Below are 20,135 nucleotides of genomic sequence, written 5' to 3'. Positions count from 1 at the left end.
CATTATCCTCGGTGTTTTAAACAGTTATGCCTATCCACAATGAATTATAGCTCTATTTTATTTAAAGAGAGTGTGATTTAAAGGAAACAAGCGATCTCTTTTCCACTTTTTTTTAAAAACACTCTTAATTAAAAAAAATTAAAAAATTAATGTATACTGATTGTAGAATGGATACTCATGCATTGTACATCATACTCTAGCATTTTCACATAGAAACCATTAATTGTCATGATAAACATGTAAACATTCATTAAATTGAAAGAAACAAAGACAATCTCATGGAAATTATAATTTTTTATTATTATAATTGCCACGAGATTAAAAAATTGTGTCAAATATAATCTCAAATTAAAAAGTTGTCCTCCAAGGACCATTGTTTAAGTCATGCATTTTATTCCAGGGTAAGATGAGTGTGATAAATGAGAAGAATTGATATCCAACCTGAGATAACAGCGAGTGAGGAGATTATCAACTTTATCTTACATCCGTTCATATCAACAACGACAAACAATTTGTGAAAGTTTAATTCCATCAACGATTCGTATTACAATTTAGAAACCCTAGTTCTTCTAACTACATAAACGTAGATTATAAGTTCTTTATTACCCCACACACATGTATATAGATATAAAACACTACTCTTCTAATTTTTTCTCTCCGAGGAGAAACCCAAGCGATGATCCTCCTCAGGGCGCAGACAACACTTTTGCTGAAGGTCGTTCTTAGAACAAAAGGAGACGCCATGAACAAAAAAAAACATTAAACCCTAGTCTTTGAGACTAAAAATGCAAGATGAAACAAAACACATGCAGTAAACCACTTACCGTAATGAAATTTCCACAGTTTGGACATCAACCCGATGATAGTAATCGGAAATTTTAGTTGTGATTCCAGATTTATCACTAAAGGGTTTTCTTTTGTAGCATGAGCTATTGGAGGGTAAGTTGAGCCAAAAGGTTAACCCAGAGAGGTCTTCCCGCCACTACTGCTATTACCACAAAACAATGAGAATAATGGTTTCGTATTTGCACTCATTCCTCAAACGACGGATGAATGAATGAATTGGAACAGACAGTCAGGTAAATTCATTGTAACTTGGGACTTGCTATTGAAACATAATCGGAACGATTAGGGGGAGAATGGAAACGCTTCAACTCAGGGTTTTAATTAATTAAAAATTAATTTCTACAGATTGTAACGCAAAAGAGTAACCCTTCCGACTACCCTATGTGAAATCGCATCCGTCCATTGCACACTCAGACGAAGGATATTCGTAAGATATTTCCAAGAATATTCGTAGGATATTCCCTGGACATTCAATCCAGTTCGTTGATTAAAAAATATATGTATAATTCCCTAAGCCTTGATCCATCCCCAGGTTGAAATATATACGCCTACGGGCAAATTATAATCAAAATATATACGTCTTTTCTAAAAACTAACTTAAAACCTAGAAGACAATATAGGGATCTGAAGGATAATATTTCTACACAACGAAATGAAGCTCAATGTGTTTCAAAACCTTTGGAAAAATTGCAAATAGATTAGAAAAGATCAAACAAAGCACATTTGTCTGCATTTTTTAATCTACCAAACCCTTACCCCAACATCTCAAAATCACTACCAGAAAGCGTAAATTTAATGAAACCTTCTTTTTAGAGGAAACCGAATGCCTTGAAAAACTCAAAATGCAGCAATAAACAGGGAAAATGACTCCGATCGCTCAAAACATAGAAGCAGAATTTAAACCAAAATGACCGTCGGGATTCCAATGCGACATCACATAGTCCAGAACACCTCGAATTCCTAACATGTTATGGCTACATCCCATGATGGCATCACTTGGACTGAAATTCCACTTGTTGGAGCCTGTGCAGGCTGTCTGTAAACATTCATCCTTGATAAACAATAAATTTCACGTCAAATTTGGGGCACAATCTTGAAATACAAGGCAAGGTAAAGAATGAACAAATTTAAAGAAAACTTCACTCTCATTTAGGAGAGTAAGTGTTAACAAATTGGCTGGTCAGAAATCTCACACTGAAATTGAGCTTAAAATAAGAGAACCCAAATGTATTTGAGGGGATTGCCTTTACCTTGACACCATTACAATCAGCTAGCTGCTTCGGCTCCGCCATGGTTCTGGTGAGGAATGTCTCGAACAGAAGCAGAGTAGAGGAAGGAAGGCAATCTAAGAATTTAATAGTTTCGAATATTTTATCGCAGGCCCTTTGATTTGCAGCTTGCGGTTGTTATGGTCTTAGGTGGGAATTATCGGCATTTTCGGAGGATCGTCCTCAGTGCACGCAGAATTAAAGCATAACAGGGCCAGGTTCAATGCACAGCATAAAAGAATGCAACTCGATCTATATTTCGAAAAAGCAGTCAAAGTGCAATGCATGCTTGCTAGATGACACTTCAAATCAACAGTTGAAAGTGTCTCACATGATCCAACGGAGCAGGATAAAAGTGTGACGATTGTTGATGGATAGGAAGGCCTATGGGCCTAATTATTATAATTTTCATTTTAATTTTTTTATTTCATTTTAATTTGTTTGGCGCCAACTTTTTGAAGTTTCTAAGTTTTTGTTATTTTGTTTTTAAATATCACTGTGGTGATCTATTTTACCAAAAGAAATGATTCTATTATATTTTTACTATTTTAATAAATTTCATGAACATCAATATTTATTTAGTATCCTAAAAAACTTCTGTGTTTTTTCTATTTTGATTTTAGGTTCCATTATCATCATTTTTAGCATATATTATCTAAAAATTTCCATTTATCTATTTGTTTTTGTGCTCCACCCCATCGAGTGCTCTTTTACTTTGATTTTAGGTTCCATTAACATCATTTTTAGCATATATTATCTAAAAAGTTATATTTATATATAGGTTTTTGAGCACCACCTCTTTTGAGGCTTCAAAGTTTTTGTTATTTTGATTTCAAATTTTTATTATATTTGGAGTTAGATGAATGGTTGATATTGACCATCAATGTCTAATATATATTCTCAATGGTTAGTGATTTTCGAATACCATCTCTCTAGTGCTTTTTCTCTTTAGATTTTAAATTTTAAAATAGTTGCAAGAATTGTTCATCAACGATTCAGTTAATGGATTCGAGTCACGACCATTAGATGCCTTCATATTTTATCAACGTTTAAGTTTATAATGCCATTCAGTCACGATCATTAAACTCTTTGGTCCATAAATTCTTCAGTTAATGGATTCTTTTGAGTCACGATCACTAAACTCTTTGGTCCATAAATGCTTCAGTTAATAGATTCTTTTGAGTCACAATCACTGGATGCTCTTGTTTCTTTCTTTTTTTCAGAGATCCATAGTTTTTCAGCTACCATCATTATGACCTTTTTTTTAATTCAAAATTCATCAACATCTTTTCAATCACCATCATTTTGTGAAGATTTCAAATATCTTGTGTGAAAAGTTTTTGAGTTTGTTAATTTTAAATACATATATTTATTTATAGTAATATTTATATTATATATTATTAGTTTTTCACAAAATTATCTAATATTTTTTTTTTTTTTAGATTTGTATGGTAATTCTTTTTATTTGTTTCAAGGTTGATATATGGAGATTTTAACCTTGAATCATATTCCTTATAGTATGTTCATCCACAAATAAGAACACCCAAGATTTATGTTGTAATTTTATTTAACATTAATGACAAATTATTAATGTGATAGTTGATTTTTATTTATAGCATAGTCTAGAAAAGTCACAAATTAGTCGGAAAATAATGGTGATTCCCCCAAGATTATGAGAAAATCTTGCATTTTTGTTTTAAATATGGGTTAGAGATACCAAAGATCGGGATTATGGGTACCCCAAGGGTCCTTGATCGTGATGAATCTATTTCCACATCAAAGACAATAATCTGATTTTTTGAAAAAAAAATTACCACATTGGCAAGAAAAATGGCATCCACACAAATTTGTGACAATTGTAGGCAACATCTTTCTTTATGAGTCATTTTCTTTTTTTCCATATACATACTACAAAATTTTAAAATTCTAAAGAATTAACGTCTAGACATTTTGGGTATGCTTGAGACTCCCAATATTAGTTTTAACAAGGATAGGTCTATTTATTTTAACCTCAATTTAATTTTGGGTATGCTTGAGACTTGCGAATATTAGTTATAACAATGATATATCTATTTATTTAACTTCAATTTAAATGGTTGAAACCTTTAATATGAAATATCTACTAGATATTGTTGATTTCAAAAGTAAATTCATCAACATGAATGACTATAAATTTTCTCTCATCCCCTATGTCCAATAGAACTAAGTGAAGAAAAAATGGGTCAATATTTCAATCTAAAATAGAGTCCATCATGGTTAGTGCATGTGTTCACCATAATGGCAGGTCATACAAATAAATATTAGATTTAAGCTAGATCGTAACCATTAAGCATAATATATGACTTTCAAATTAATTACTACAAACACTCAATATTTTCCAATTAAGATCTTCGTAGTTTCCTTAAAATAGAATTTGAATCCCAACGTTTGTAGAGTGGCTCAAATAAAAGGCCATTCAACACTTTCTAAATATTCACACAATTTTTTTTTGTTGAATGAATTGTTTTTGTTTATTCCTCTAAATATTTGTATATATTCTAAAACTTTTTTTTCCAAAATTTAATTGTATATTAATCTCAAAGCTAGAGATAATAGGAGGATCAATGTCACTTAAAATTGTATGACCTAAGGAATTAGAAAACTAGTAACTTGTAATGATGATAAGAGGTATTTACACAACGCATTTTACGATGGTAATATAATTTTTATATAGAAATTGTGTTTATGTAAGTCAATATCTAGTTTTCCTATCATTGGTAGTTTAATTTTCATGAAAATTATACTACATATTTTTTCTTTAATAAACTCCTATTGAAACTAAATAATAATTTTTTTTTTACAAAAAACTATAGAGTTGTAGAGAGTAGAGTGTTCTTATATGCAAGTCTTTTTCAAAAACTATATTCTTATTTTATATTTAATTTTTAAATTATGAAAGTGATTATATTATTCACATTATGAGGCCTTCCATTAGAGAAACATAAATGGGTATTAGCATTATCAAACAGCCATTTTTTGTTTTAAAGGTTGTAGGCCTCAATGTCCTTTAGTGTACCCTATAATTTGTTTTCCAAACAATTAATGCTTGAAAATTTATAACAAAATTAGACAAGGGGTTTGTTTTAAATATCTTGATATATTTAGCAAGAAAAGTGTATTAAAAATAATTAGAATAATTATATATATATATATATATATATATATATATATATATATATTCATTCACAATCGAATTTATATGTGTATGTAGCTTCAAGAATTAGAAAAATAATGCATCTATATATATATATATATATACAAAATATGATTTCTTCAAGTACTTATAGCCCACACAACTGTGTTTTTCAACCTAGAACTCTATCTAATGAATCAAAGTCATCACGTCCATAAGATTCTCACTTGGAGAAATTTAAATCTGAAAATGTGTATCCATGTTTCTAGCACTAAAACAAATGGACATTTTTAGCACAAAAACACATCAATATTCCTAGCAATAAAATCAAATGCACATTTGTATCTCTAAAAATGTGTGTGCATTTCTACAACTAGTTTCTTAATCGATGGGAAATTAAATTGTGTTATGATGGGTGGGTAGTGAGATGGCGAGAGATAGATGGATAAAGGGGCCAAGAAAGATAAGAAGGGAAATAAATAGAGACAAGGATTGGGAGTTATGGAGGAATGAGTTAATGTGTGACGGGAGATAGTGAATAAGAGTTGAAAAGTGAGAGAGATAACAAAAATAGGTGTGAAAAGAGGGGATGATGATAGTAATTACTCACACAGTGAAGAAGGGAGAGACCAATTTGGAGGGGTTTTGTTGCTTCTGCCACTGTTCCAAAACGAATTATGGAATTTCTAGACTTTCTTCGTGTTATCTGCAGAATTCAGTAGTCCATTCTTATTGGAATTGATGTCCATGGGAAAGACTCCGCTTCTACCCACGTGCTGCTATGAAAATTTATCAGATATGACCTTCCAATCCCAAGCCCTTGTATTCCTCTTCTTTCCCTAAGTGCCTTCAATGGTTCCACTAGGAAGCTTCAAACCTCAGTCTGCCGCAACGCTTTATTCCAGCTTGTTTTATGTTGTTGTGAGTGGGACCTGCCAGGTCTTCAATAGAACATGGAGGTCCTCATGTGGTCGGATAATGAAATAGGTTAATATAGGGTGAGGAAAATTTATGTCAAATGATTCTGGTTAGTAAAATTTGCAGCGAGTTATGTTCTATTCCTAAAGAATATGGATAATGAAATAGATTAATATAGGGTGAGGAAAATTTATGTCAAATGATTCTGGTTATTAAAATTTGCAGCGAGTTATGTTCTGTTCCTAAAGAATATTAGGATAATTTTACTAAATTTTAGCAAATTTATCTAAAGAGGAATTGCTCTGCCATTTAGATTTTGATAGCAGTGTCTACGAGAAGAGTTATTGGATCCTTGGTATTAGATTTGGATAGCAGTGTCTACCAGAAGAGTTATTGGATCCTTGGTAATATATTTGTTGAAGGAAGAGAGTTATTGGATTCTTGGTAATATATTTTTTTAAGGAAGAATTAATGTATTTGTTGAAGGAAGAATTTTTCATCCACTTTTTTTTCCACGTTGCTACTTAGCAAGTTAAATTATAACAAATTTATGAAGCTGAAATGCCGAAAAGATGAAATCTTAAGAATTTATGAATTTATTTTTATATTTCATTAAGAGTGTTGTTGAAATTTCCAAAAATGTGGACACTTTATATTTACTCTCATTTGAAGAGTAGGGAGCATCACAAAACAAAAAATTGATAGTATATTTGGAGCTTTGGATAGAATACAATATGCTAATGGAAATATATGGGAAACACAAGGTGACAGTGACTAAGTGAAATTTTTTGAGATTTGCTTCATTTTATTTGTGTATTGATTGACTGAAATTATATGATAATTGAGGATTTTTTCTGCCACAATTTCATAACTTAAGTCAAATAATATGATGATATATGAAACTTTTTTTTTACTGCATATACATTTCACTTTCAAAATAACTATATCAAAATATTTCATTTATGAAGCGTATTTGATCATAGAAACCAACTAAAGAATATAAACAATTATATTTTCTAAGAAACTACTTCATTATTATTCTCTTAAGTGTGGATGAAAATTATAACATGCTCTCATTTCGTAAAGAAATGTTTACTTGTCACAAGTGTTTGAATGATACTAATTTGGATGATGCACATATTCTTATTATTTTCTATTTTCTATTAAATTTTGCAAGAACTATTTATTATACTAATGTTTTTCTTAAATACTATTCATTTATTCTAAATCCTTTTGTTTGTAGTGAAACACATTTACAAATTAATATTAAAGTGTTAGAAAAAAAATAAGAAATTACAAATTAATTTCATGAGTACATGATGAAAGTAAAAGCATATATTATGTGAATTTTAGTTTGGCTAAGCATGTGGAATCATGGGAAAAGGATGTTAGAGATATAATAAAATAATAGTAAAACTTGGAACCTTATGTAGAAATCTTATCTGCTATATTGTGAACATTTTTTCTACATGTTCATTAAACTTAATTTGCTACTATAAATAAGAATGATGTATAGTCCACTTTTCAAGAAACTAAGAAACTTTGTTCATTTCTTCAAATTTCTCTCTTAATTGAAATGTTGATTGTGAAGTGTAATCCTTGGGTGCCTTTTTGTATGCCTAAATGGTATTAAAGAAAACCTACATACCCCTTCTATTCCTTCTATTCATCTTTTCACCATTAGGGACAATTGCTATTGTATTTTCAAATTCATTAAAAGAGAAAGAATTTCACTCTTTTAGGAAGATGTACATGTACTACATAACATTTTATTTGTTTTAATTTTTTGTGAGACATTATTTTTCTGAAACTTAATAACATGTTCTTGTTTATAATATATTTTTGTACTTCTTCAAAAAAATCAACATGAACCACTTTACGTTTTTATAATGCCACATCAAAATAAAATAAAATAATCCTAAATTCATATTTTGAGCCAATCTTCTGAAATTGGTTCAAGTAAAGAACATAATATGTTCCCTAACTCCACCCATCCATTTAAAAGAGAGAACTTGAAATTCAAAAACACTTACCCGAAATATTAAAAAATAATTAAAAAGAAAAAAAAGTAGAACCGTCTACCTGTACATCATGTGTATAGCTAAACACGTAGTGCAAGAACAAGAACGTGTCTACATTTTCCTAAAGAAACTTGTTTGCCATAGATTTGAAATTTTTAAATGTCATATTTCATAGCATCTTATAAATTTCTCTATAGTCAAGTAGGTTGGAAGCACATGCTCGAGTCTCCATATCACCTAAATCCTCTCTTCCTTCCATGCCGAAGATTTCTTATTTTTTTCTTAAGGATGCCATGGCATGTTTGTTGGAGAACTACAAACCCTCGTTCTCGTAAACCAAGTAGTGGTACATAATGATAATTTCATAATGCATCATTCACCTACCAAAAAGCTCATTTCCCTAGCTGAGATTCTCCTCTTCTTAAGGATGCCATGGCATGTTTGTGAGAGAACTAAAAACCCTTGTTCTCTCAAACCAAGTAGTGGTACATGATGATAGTTTCATACTGCATGATTCACCTACAACAAAGCTCATTTCCTTCGCAAAGATTATCTATTTCTTAAAAAATGAGTGATCTAGTAAAAAATGGTGATGGAACAGTTTCTTGATATCCAATAACTTATTTCATTTCTTTTATAATTTAACCTACCTTCCACTTTATAATTATTAGCTACTTCTAAAGCATGAATGTAGTTGATTATATGATGTCTTAATAGTTAAGTATTGAGTCGAGAGACTCATTATCCAACCCAGTATGAGGGAATGTGTATGTTTATTTTTCCGTTGAGTTGACACATGCTTCTTTAAAACAAAATTGAATAAATTATGGTCTAAAGAGAAAAGTAATAGAGGCTGTAAAAAAATAAAAATAAATAAATAAATATATATATATATATATATATATATATATATATATATATATATATATATATAAGATGTAAACTAATTGGAAGTAGATAATATTTGTGAGTAAGATGTTTAAGACTTAAATGCTCAAAAATATTTCAATGGGAGTTTTAAATAAACTATTTGAATATGTATGTTATGTTCAACAATTTGTGTCAATACCAACTTTATATATATATATATATATATATATATATATATATATATATATATATAAAATAATTTGTTAAAATAAAGTATTTTAATGTTGTATATAAAACAATATTCAATGTAGGATATAGATAAAATATTTTAATTGAAATTAATATTGACATATAATTAAAAATGTGTTAATATTAAAAAAACCATTTTAATTTGTGCTATAAAATGTCTCAATATACCAGTTATGTAAAATATTCTAATGTAAATTATGCATATATTGCATATCATATAAAAAAAAATTGTATAGGTCATGAAAATATTAATCTTTTATGCTTAAAATGTTTATTTGGTCCTATATATAATCTACATAGTATTTAAATGTACAATTTAAACAATGAGAAATTACACATTGTATTTTTCACTCTAAGGAAAGTTTCACTTGAGAAATTTGATCCCTCTCCGCTCATGTTAGATCCATAGTAGATAGATCTATGATGGTTTTAAATAGAATTTGTATATAAACAGAGAGACTCATTTTATACCATAGTACAAGGGGGCATGTATGTTTATTAACAGACGCCCCTTTAAAATACAAATAAATAAATTATGCTTTAACTAAAAAAGCAATATACACTATAAAAAAAGAATGAATATTTTCTGAAGTAATTAGAAGTAAAAAAACCTGTGAGAAAGATGTTTAAACCTTATCCTTTTCAAAAATATTTGAACAAGAGATTTTTATAAACTATTTGAAGATCTATGTTATGTTAAGTAATTTATGTAGATATTAACTTCGTATATATATCTATATATAAAAAGTAAACTGTTAAAATAAAATATTTTAATGTTGTATATAAAAAATTATTCAATGTATGTTATCAATAAAATAATTTAATACGAATTAATATTGAAATAACATTACAAATGTGTTAATAATGAAAAAAAATTGTGTTATAAAATGTTTCAATGTACATCTTATGTAAAATATTTTTTTATCAATTATGTATATATTATATACCATCTTAAAGAATTTATATGTTGATCATGAAAAAAATAAGTTTTTATGGTTAAAAAATTTATTTGGTTCTATATATACCGTAAGCAGCATTTAAGAAAACAATTTAAACAAAAAAATGCACATTGCATTTTCCACTCTAAAACCATTTGCACTAAGAAATTTGATCTTTTTGCTGCCATGTTACATTTGTACTAGATCTATCTATCTTCATTTAAATTTCAAATGAATGCCTTTGTTGTATACATACAGTGTAATAGAGTACAATAGGTTAAAATATTATCATTAAATCTATGGTAATGGTGTAAATAAATTCAATTCCGAATATCAAATACCTCTGTGTGAATTTTAATTTTTATATTACGACTTATGATTTGTAGTGGTTGGAGGATATTCCATATATACTACACTATACTACCTCACATTATCCTAGCTTTGCTTGACTAGGATATTCTAATCTCCCTATGGTTTTCTTAAATAAACCCAACCTAATTATTTCTTCAAAGAACCTATACTAATCTACTAAAACATCCTTATATTACATAAATCTACCTAAAATATCATATCATATATCAGCCTAGCTTAATCTACCTAAAATAACCCACCCTGCAACCCACCCTAGATAACCCTAGTCTAGCTAACCTTTTCTAACCCACCTTAGGCTACTCTTATGTATCCTACCCTAGTTGAAAATGGCACTCTACTATTAGCCTGGATGAATAATATCGATCTAACCCAACCAGACGGAGAGAAATGTTTGGTGTAATTATTTTATAACCCCTCACGGAGATGTCTTCAGTGAAATTATTGTTTCTTGTGAGACCCCTCATATAGATGCCTTACGTGTAATTATGCTTTTCCAAATTTTCACTAAGAGACCGCTAAATATATTACTTTCAAATTTCCATTAAAAATTTCGTGTGCAAAATTATGATTCCAAGGAAAAGGCGTTCAGGCCTTCATCGAAGACGTTACTTGAGTTGAAATTTTTGCATGTGGAAGGCAAGTATTCAATGTGTTAACTTCAAATAACTTTTGAAATAGTAAACTATATAATATTAATATAAAACTAACTAATATAAATATTAAATATAATATTAAATATTTATCTAATTTAATATATAATTTAATTTTATTGTATTTGTTTTTAAATATTCATTAAAGATAAAAAAATATTCAGGATAATTTTAAGGATAAAAATTTGTTTTAAAGTTTAGAAACCTTGGTGAATTTTACTAGTCCCGAAATTGGAAATTATAAATGTTTGTTGATATCTTTTTAAAAAGATGCAAATTTATAATGCTTTTATATATATTGTTGGTACAAATTTGTCAATTTTTAAGGTAAAAAAAATACTATAAAATTTGAGCGAAATATTAAAAAAAAATGGAAATTGGCAAATCTTTTTTTGGAAAACCTATGGAAAATTAGCCCACTTGCGAATATTAGCCCCTAAAATTTTCCTTGAGAATTTTTGTTTCAAATTTAAATTTGAAATTTTGTACTATGTGTGGAGCATTATGATTGTGAAGAAAAAGGGCTCAACATTATATTACTTGTCTTAACTACATGCCAATGTCAATGAATGCACTCTAACTCACCACAATTATTTAAGGAAAAATATGCCACCTAGAATAACCTATTAGTAGTCTATAAAGTTGGAGATGCCTCTAGGACTTTTGTTGCTAACCCATTTCTTCTTTCCTTACATCCAAGAATGATGATATCTTACCCAACGAGAAATTCTTTTAATAATAATAATTATTTTATATAAACTATTTTAGAATAGTAATAGTAATTTTAATGTTTAGAATCATATCAATGATAATTTTACATGTATTATATTATAGTAATAGAGACAATGAACTTAGTCCATTCATTTTTTTAGTTGATTTTTTAATACATTTTAATGATGTTTTTACAGTGTCAAAAATCTTGAGAAAATAAATTTCCACTTTAACTAATTATTATTTATATAATATCATTTCATGAGAATGACATCAATATGGTGTAAATTTTAGATGGGAGTGTAATTAGTATATTATTCCACCTTAAATCATAGATTTATGATTATTCAAATAAGAAGAACAAAATGAAATATAGTGATGTGTATCTAATTGAGAATATATTCAAAGTTTCACAAACTATTTGTATAGATAAAGATTATGAACTAGGAGATACAATGATTAATCTTAAAAGGACATGATATCGAGCTATGACAAAGACATAAAGTTCTAAAATCATTTCTTAGATGTTAGGGTATTTTTTCAATGATTATATCATCCAAATAAACATTTCCTCTAAAAGGAAGTCAAGTTATAAGTGAGCATACCTTGATTTGAAAATAAATGGCTCTCCAAACCGAATAATATTGGAGCATTACTACCTTTAGCAAAATGATAGTATGTGAAAGATAAGTAAGTTATTATAATATATGAACATGCACCATATGAGCATGCACCATCACCACACGGGTTATAACATAGTATGGAAATAATAGTTTACGCATAATGGAGACAATATATGTGAATTATTTGATGTGACCCAGCCCACGCGCCCGATTAGCCTCGCCTTTACACCTGTTATGGGATTTATGACGTGGAATGCCTGGTTATTGTTTTCGGCGGTTGCATGCAATATGGATAGTGGATATTTTGGTTAGGCGACTGGAAGTGAGTTAATGCTTCATTCAATGTTCATTTACAAACATCGGGCCTAGTTCACTCTGTTTGATCTTTGCCCAAAACGCCCTGATTCGCGGTCATTCGCGATTGTTAGGTTCTGTTGTGCAGCTCTGTGAGGGTTTGTTGGTTACTCTGTGTGGTTTTGGCTCCAATGCATATGACAATCTCTAGTTTTGTTTGGGTATGGTTGCAAGTGAATTCCGGCCTTCCAAGCTTGGTTATGTGGCTGCCTCTGGACTTCTCCTGTGGCACGAATCTGCCTGGGCTCTGGAGGTGCGCTTGCTCAAACTCTTTTCAAACAGTAAGTTCCCTGGTCTCGTTCTGTCGTTCTTTTGTAGTTTGGTTCTGGTGTCTAGTCCCTCGTCCGATGATTGTCACTTGCTATTGTTATTATTGCCTTTGGTCTCTGCTTGTAATGTAAAGTGGGTTAACTTCAGGTGCCCTTGAACTCAGGTAACAGGGTGATGGATTTCCGCGGCTCCAAACAGGTAAATGGTCCTCTGCTTGATTCAAATCGAACTTCTTCTAGTGTTAACACTCACCAGGCTTGCTCTGTCTATCTCAGGATCTTTCGATTTCGTCAGTGGCTCTGTTCCACAAACTCCTTGGTTCGGTCACACTCAGATAATCTAGATAACCCTTCTGTTTCTATTTCGCTTCAATTTTCCAGGTCTCGATATACGGATGTATTGACTGATTTTGTTTGGTATGTGTAGGCCAATGGCTCGAGCTGGGTACATGGATTCCTTATGGGTTCGGTATCCCAAGCGTAGAAACTCTCTACCGGTAGGCTCTGGCTCTTAAATCCGTCAATGCACTGTTAGGGTCTTGAGTTTTCTGTAGGGTTTGCAGCTCGCCATTTTTCCTTCGTGTGTAGTCTATATCCCTTTCAAAGATGTAGCTTCAGTCTGGTTGTAGTTCATGTTTTGGTTAACTGTTCGTTTGAATTATGGGTGGTCACTATTACCAAACCCTAAGCTAGGGTTTTATCCACTCTGTGGACGCGACACTTTTTTCTATTTATAAACGCATGTAATACATTTATATTTCTCGGTCAATAGTAATGGGAACATAGTTTTTTTATCTCTGTTTACTTATGGAAAATATGAAGGGTTTTTTTATAGTACCTCTGCTTATGGGTTGTTTTCTTGGGCACTATGTTTCTGGTTCTTTATCCTCTCGGTCGTCTTGCTATGTTGCACTGTTCTAGCTATGGTTCAATTCATTTGTTCTTCGCTATGTTTTCAGATGTATGCATGAATTTGATGTTGTCTGTTGTCGGGAACATAATGAAACATGACCTTGCGGTGGTCAGTCTCTGTCTACTAGCACTATTCTTAACAGTTTGATAAATGAAAATACATTATTACAGTAAATAGGCAATGATACAGATGGACATTTTAGAAATAAGATTTGTCTTTGTTTTTATTTCTTTATTATGAAGTCGTTGAACCTTTCTCTTGTTTTACATTGCTTCTTTTATACTTCTTTGGTTTACAGTTAATTGAAACTGCAATTGTTTTCAGTTGAACAGAAAATGATATGGTTATGTAACTACAGTTTAGTTGACATTACAAGATCTTCTTTTAGACAATTTTGTCTTTTCTTATTTAAGTTGACAGATCAATTTTTAAACTACTGTTTTATTACCGTTGGACCGGAACAAACCTAACCAACCATTTAAATTTGACTAACGTAGCAACTAAAAGTAAAATAAAATAAAATCCTATCTCATGACCTGATAAACTAATCATAAAAAAACAATCCAAATACTCAAACAACCTTCCAACATGGCAGAGATTTCACCCGGTCATGGTGAGCTAGATGCTCCTACATCAGGCTCTTGAGGCAAAAAGAAATCATGGCTCCGGTCCATGAGCTTCTCGATTGAAGACCTTGTTTGTTCAATTTGCCTGGCATCAAGCCACGAACTGTCCTCAATAGGACAGTTCTTCCACTTGACCAAGTATTGCACATACTCCTTTCGCCGAGTTTGTCTAACCACCTGAGTGTTGAGAATGCTTTAGATATTGGGAGGTTGAACGTAAGGCATCTATCTCTTCCGAGCTTCTCCTCCATCCTGGGTATTCCATGTAGGTTGCATGGTTCCATCTTCTTCCTTCTCCTCTGGGTCAGTCATATAAGGGAACAGGTCTGCTACGTTAAAGATAGGTGAAATGCCTATTCCGGGTGGCAACTGTATCTCATAGGCATTCACCGAAAATTTCCGAAGGACTTGTTGATGCCCCGAAATTCGTTGCAACAACATCGGGGAAACCACCCAGTCCGGAACTTAGTGCAGCTCCTTTTCCGTTTGGAATAGTGGCTCCGACTGGGGATAATGGGACCAGTTTCCCAAAGATTATAAGTAAACGGGATGGATGAATGATTTATGATATAAGGTGATAATAAATTAATAACTAAACTACAAGAAAAATATAATAACTATAAGCTAATCCTGGGATTTATCGATTCGAAGAATGCAGCGTTTGATAATCTATGCTTAATTGGCAGGCATATAGATGACACTAACAATAAGCATAAATGTTTAAATCATTTAAGATTGCTCTGCATAAGTAGTTATGCAGAGCGATAATAGCAAATTACTGCGTTCAGTCATTTATATCATTGTTACACACATGAGTAAGAGAGATAGCAAATCACAAAACATTCAATAGTGATATGAAATGAAGACTTGCTGTTATATCGCATACATGTAATCAATAATAGCAAAAATAATAACACAGCAATTCATATAATAGAAAAGAGAACAGATACAGATAATAGTACCATGCAAGCTGTTTGATCAATCCAATATATTAATCGCTATGTCGCGGTCCTTCCTTCAAACCAGAAAGCATTCCAAGCAAACGACAATAGTGCACAATTTACTTATAACAGCCTTCCAAGTAAAATTAAGAACCAGTGGTCGAGTTTCAAAAAGAATATAGACTGAAGCACAATAGTGCAAACTTCAGCCTTTAAGTCTTTTACAAAATTTTACGACCCTTTCCAAAACAATGAAAGGGTCTATAAATACTATGCTAATCTAAATATCTAAATATCTAAAACTGAAAACTAATAAATCGGCATTAACAAATATCATCTTGCATTTTGGTGATTCGGCAGTCGGCGGCGATGCTTCAGTCAGAGGTCTCTTTGCCTTTACTCCTTCGTTGACATATCGCCAGCATTGGCTCTACTTCTGGTGGAGTATTGAGGCGTGAAGTCAGCTGTGCATCATATGTGGCATCTTGAATATCGGCAATCAGGTATCGGAGAGCATCTGTTAGACAGTTAAGAGCCGACCTTTGAGAATGTGGTTTAATCAGGAAAAGCCAGTATGCGTCGGCGGTCAAGGTATTTACTCCAGCAATTAACTGCCCTTGTTTCTCTAGATCAGGGTAATTCCTGTGCTCCAGCATGTTTGCGGTTGTTATGTTTCCAGGTGTGCATTGTGAAATCATGTTTGCCAGATACAATGTATCATTAACTAGATTGATCATGTTGCTGGCAATCATTTTGCATCTCGATGCTGCCCTTTCCGCCTTCATTACCTGTGTGTTCCATTCCATGAAAAGTATGTCCTTGTATGTTACACAAATTCGGGACAAATTTGCCGCTTGCCCTTCTGGAGTGTCTTGCCATTCAATATACTCTGTTATATTGTCTTCAGCCTGATCCAACTTATTCCTGGCTTTCTCTATTTGCTCACATACTGTTGTAGATGCTTCACAAAGTATCTCAGCGTCAACAAGTTGTTGGCACAAGAGGATGATCTGAGATATCAATGCGTTGTTTATTCGAGTTGCCTCTGTTCTGAAATCATCAATACTCTGGGCACCTTTGATACCTTCGAGCTGTGCTGATAGCTGAATTATTTGCTAGTCTTTAAATTTCATCAACAGCTCATTTGATGCCTTCAACTGGGATAATGCCTCTGACAATTCTTGTGCTTTCTGAATGCCACTTTGGTCTATCCTCAGTTTTTCAATTTGCTGGGTTAACAAATGATTCTCTTGTTGTTGGGCCAGCAATTGTTCTTCTACCTGCGCTGCCTTGTTCCTTGCCTCTATCACTTCTGCTTGCAATGCGTATATCTCATGCTCTTTAGTCTTCAAAAGAAGACTTACTTCGGATGCTTTGTCAATAGTTGCCGTTGAATAAGCTCCCGCAAATTGCGATAGCTTTGTCAGATCTTCAGAGGGATCTGATTCTCCCTTCCAGACGACATTGCCCGTGACTGTTTGCTCAGGTGAAATAGAAGGTTGATCAAGCCTTCGTCTTTTCCTAGAGCGCCTTACAACGGCTCTATGCTTTGGGCTGTAGAAAATGTCTAGGGGAGGAATTTCCTCCACCTGAAGATCAATTTGATCGGATGAGTCTTGAGTGGTTACTTCTACATTCTGTACCATGGGTGGGCCGCTGGTTCGTTCTAGAACCGGAGAAGAAGTAGTATCGGGAGTCTTTGAAGCGTCTGAGCCTTTGGAGGCTTCCTTACCACTTATAATGGAATCGTATTGGTTCCATTCTTTAATCAATTCAGGATCAACAGAGATTTGTTTACTCTGTTCTTTCTCTTGTTCAATCCTCTGTTGTTCCTCGAATGCCTCCCGCTGTTGCTCCTCTTGTGCTCTTCGCTGCTGTTCCTCCAATTCCTTTTTCTGCCTATCTTCCAGTTCTTTCTTTGCTTTTTCTTCTTCTTCTCTTTTCCTCTGTTCTTCTAGCTCCTTTTGCTTTCTTTGCTCTTGTTCAATTTGTGCTTTTTGCTGCCTTTCTATCTGTTCTCTTCTATGCCTTTCTGCCTGCAGCTTGTTTTGCCTTTCCTCCTATTCTTTAATTGTAACAGGAGGTGAATTTATTTCCTGCTGATCAGGCTCGCTTGAGGATGATGTTGGGGTTGTGGATAATAAATCTAGAGGCAAAGTTTGCAACCTTTGCTTTCTAAGTTTATTAAATTCAGTTAACTCCACATCTTCATATCTCATTGCAGCAAGTTGTTTGACTTGGCTTATTGAATCGGCACTCATGAACAGGTCGTCAAACTGGTCTTCTTGATGAACAACCTTTGACAGTTTGGCCTGTTCCAAGGCAATGAAAGCAGTCTTTTTTGGATCGTAGAGTCTATTTGGAATAGAAGCTAGAGATATCATTTGGAGTTTTGTTGCTTCCTTTTCTGCATGCTTGTAATTTAGCAGCGTATAAACTCCAATTCTTAAAGGAAAAGAGGGCCATCCTCTCTTCTTCTCCTCTTTGAGAGTTTGTGTGACACCCTCAGACATGATCTGATAGGAGATTTCCCGGGCTAACAATTTATCTGGGATGTACAGGGGGAGGACATGTGGCCTAGCCTTGCTTCCAAAAACTCTAATATAGGAAAAATGTTCTTCGCCGAACCAATGGGCTACGGCTGGTAGGTCAAAAGAAGCTTCATAGGAAATTCTAGGGATAGGTCTGTCAAAAATAGAATAGTGAACGGGAACCATAAAACCATTGCAAATTTGATACAAATGGTCTTTGTGGGAGGGTTTCCACAATTTCCGATGATACAAATGAATAGGTGTTGGGTCATGGGTTGTCCATCTCCAACCAAGGACAGGAAATTCAGAATTAAAACAAAGGGTATCCATAATGTAGGCAGAGTAATAGAAGGGTGGGATTTTTCTCTCGGTGACTCTGGTTTTGGCCCTAAACTCACGAATAGCTATGACCAATTTATCAGACAAAATAGTGGCCCAATCCATGATTATACTATTGACGGCCGCTTCCATTAAGGGAACCATATCAACATGGATATTTGCAGAGTCATGAAATCCCCACAATCTACACATCATAATTCCAGCATAGCAATAAGGTGAAGCCAAAGAAGCATTGGAGTACTTACCCGACATATCATGCTTGTGTTTAGCTGGATTTTGCCTCCAATCTCGGAGAGGTTCGGATGGTGATTCATTCTCTTTGGCGAACTTCTCCACAAAGGCTCTGTTATAGACTTGCTCGGGTTTGGGCAAATGATACATCCGTCTCAAGTCGTTAGGCTTGAAGGAACCGAAAATCCTTCCATCCTTAGTATGAAAGGTTCTATCAGTGAGAGTAATTTCTTCAATTGCCCAACGTACCACATCAGTATAAGGCAAGACTTGTTCTCTGGCTGCTATTCTGTGCAGAAAGGAGTCAGCTAAATCTTTAAGAGTTGCCTCAGACTTTCTTAGTTCATCCACACTAGCCTCCGTTACTGTCTTTTCTGGTTGTTCTGCTTCTAGCAAATTGTATGTACCTTGCCATGTAGTGCCAGGAAGACCAGTGCATGTAGTATCTGAGATTAAGCCTTTCTTTGAAACTATAGCAGCTTGGCCTGAGACAGGTGTCGCAGTAGACGCTGCCACCTTCTTTAACTTCTTTCCCATCATATTCAGACTTCTCTCGTTGGTTGAATTCTACACAAATGCAAGAGAAATCGTAACAAAGAAATAACAATGACGATCCATAACGGGATAGATATATTATTTGAAGCGTGGTGAGATTATTCAAAAAGTGGCTGCGGATCTAATGATTTGAGAAGGCACCGCAGATGCAATGATGGTGATCTTACAGCCTGCAGCTCCATAAATGACCATTACTTAAGTTATTAAACCGAATGACCCCTTAAAGCGTGCAATAGATTTCTTCAAAGGTCTAATCATAATTGCTCGTTAATTCGAAGGGGCAAAGCTTTAAATACGCATGCATTATCTTATCCCTTTAATTAATGGCATTTTGAAATCTGTGCTTTTGTCAAATCGGATTTAAATATAACTTTAATGCTTTGAAATAATCACCTTTTAGGAGTTCTGGTCATCATTAAGCGTCATCGCATCGCATCGGGAGTGTGAGTGACATTATCATTTGGGAAAGATCTTAGCGAATGCCGATTGCGACATTGTATCATATTAGCGTGCGAACATAATCCCTAAATGTATATCAATTGATTTACCGACTACCGATAGCGATATCACATCGCATCGGGAACAAGATTTGAACGTCTTATGAAGATGCGTAGGATTTTGCCGACTGCCGATAGCGATATCGCATCGGGTCGAAGCTTTAAAACACTTTTCATAAGAAGTAGCGCCGATAGTTGATCACCGATATCGTGTCGCATCGGGAAAAAGTCATGTGCTTTT

The 20,135-nt window shown here is 33.1% G+C and overlaps 1 long non-coding RNA gene across 1 annotated transcript; it reads right to left on the bottom strand.

The window, feature by feature from the left end:
* Window positions 1-1,723: 1,723 nt before the first annotated feature.
* LOC149178306 (uncharacterized) lies at window positions 1,724-2,247 on the bottom strand. Its single transcript, XR_016258435.1, has 2 exons — window positions 2,097-2,247; window positions 1,724-1,897 (listed from the first exon to the last, which is right to left on the bottom strand). It is a non-coding gene; the product is annotated as an uncharacterized LOC149178306 (long non-coding RNA).
* Between the last annotated feature and the right edge of the window lie 17,888 nt (window positions 2,248-20,135).

This window comes from Pinus tabuliformis, chromosome 4_1 (genome assembly GCF_031772625.1).
Source record: "Pinus tabuliformis cultivar Carrire ecotype Pingquan chromosome 4_1, CPIR1, whole genome shotgun sequence".
Classification (NCBI taxonomy): Eukaryota; Viridiplantae; Streptophyta; class Pinopsida; order Pinales; family Pinaceae; genus Pinus; species Pinus tabuliformis.
The sequence above is the reverse complement of the archived record's forward strand: the minus strand, read 5'-3'. Positions and strand labels throughout refer to the sequence as shown.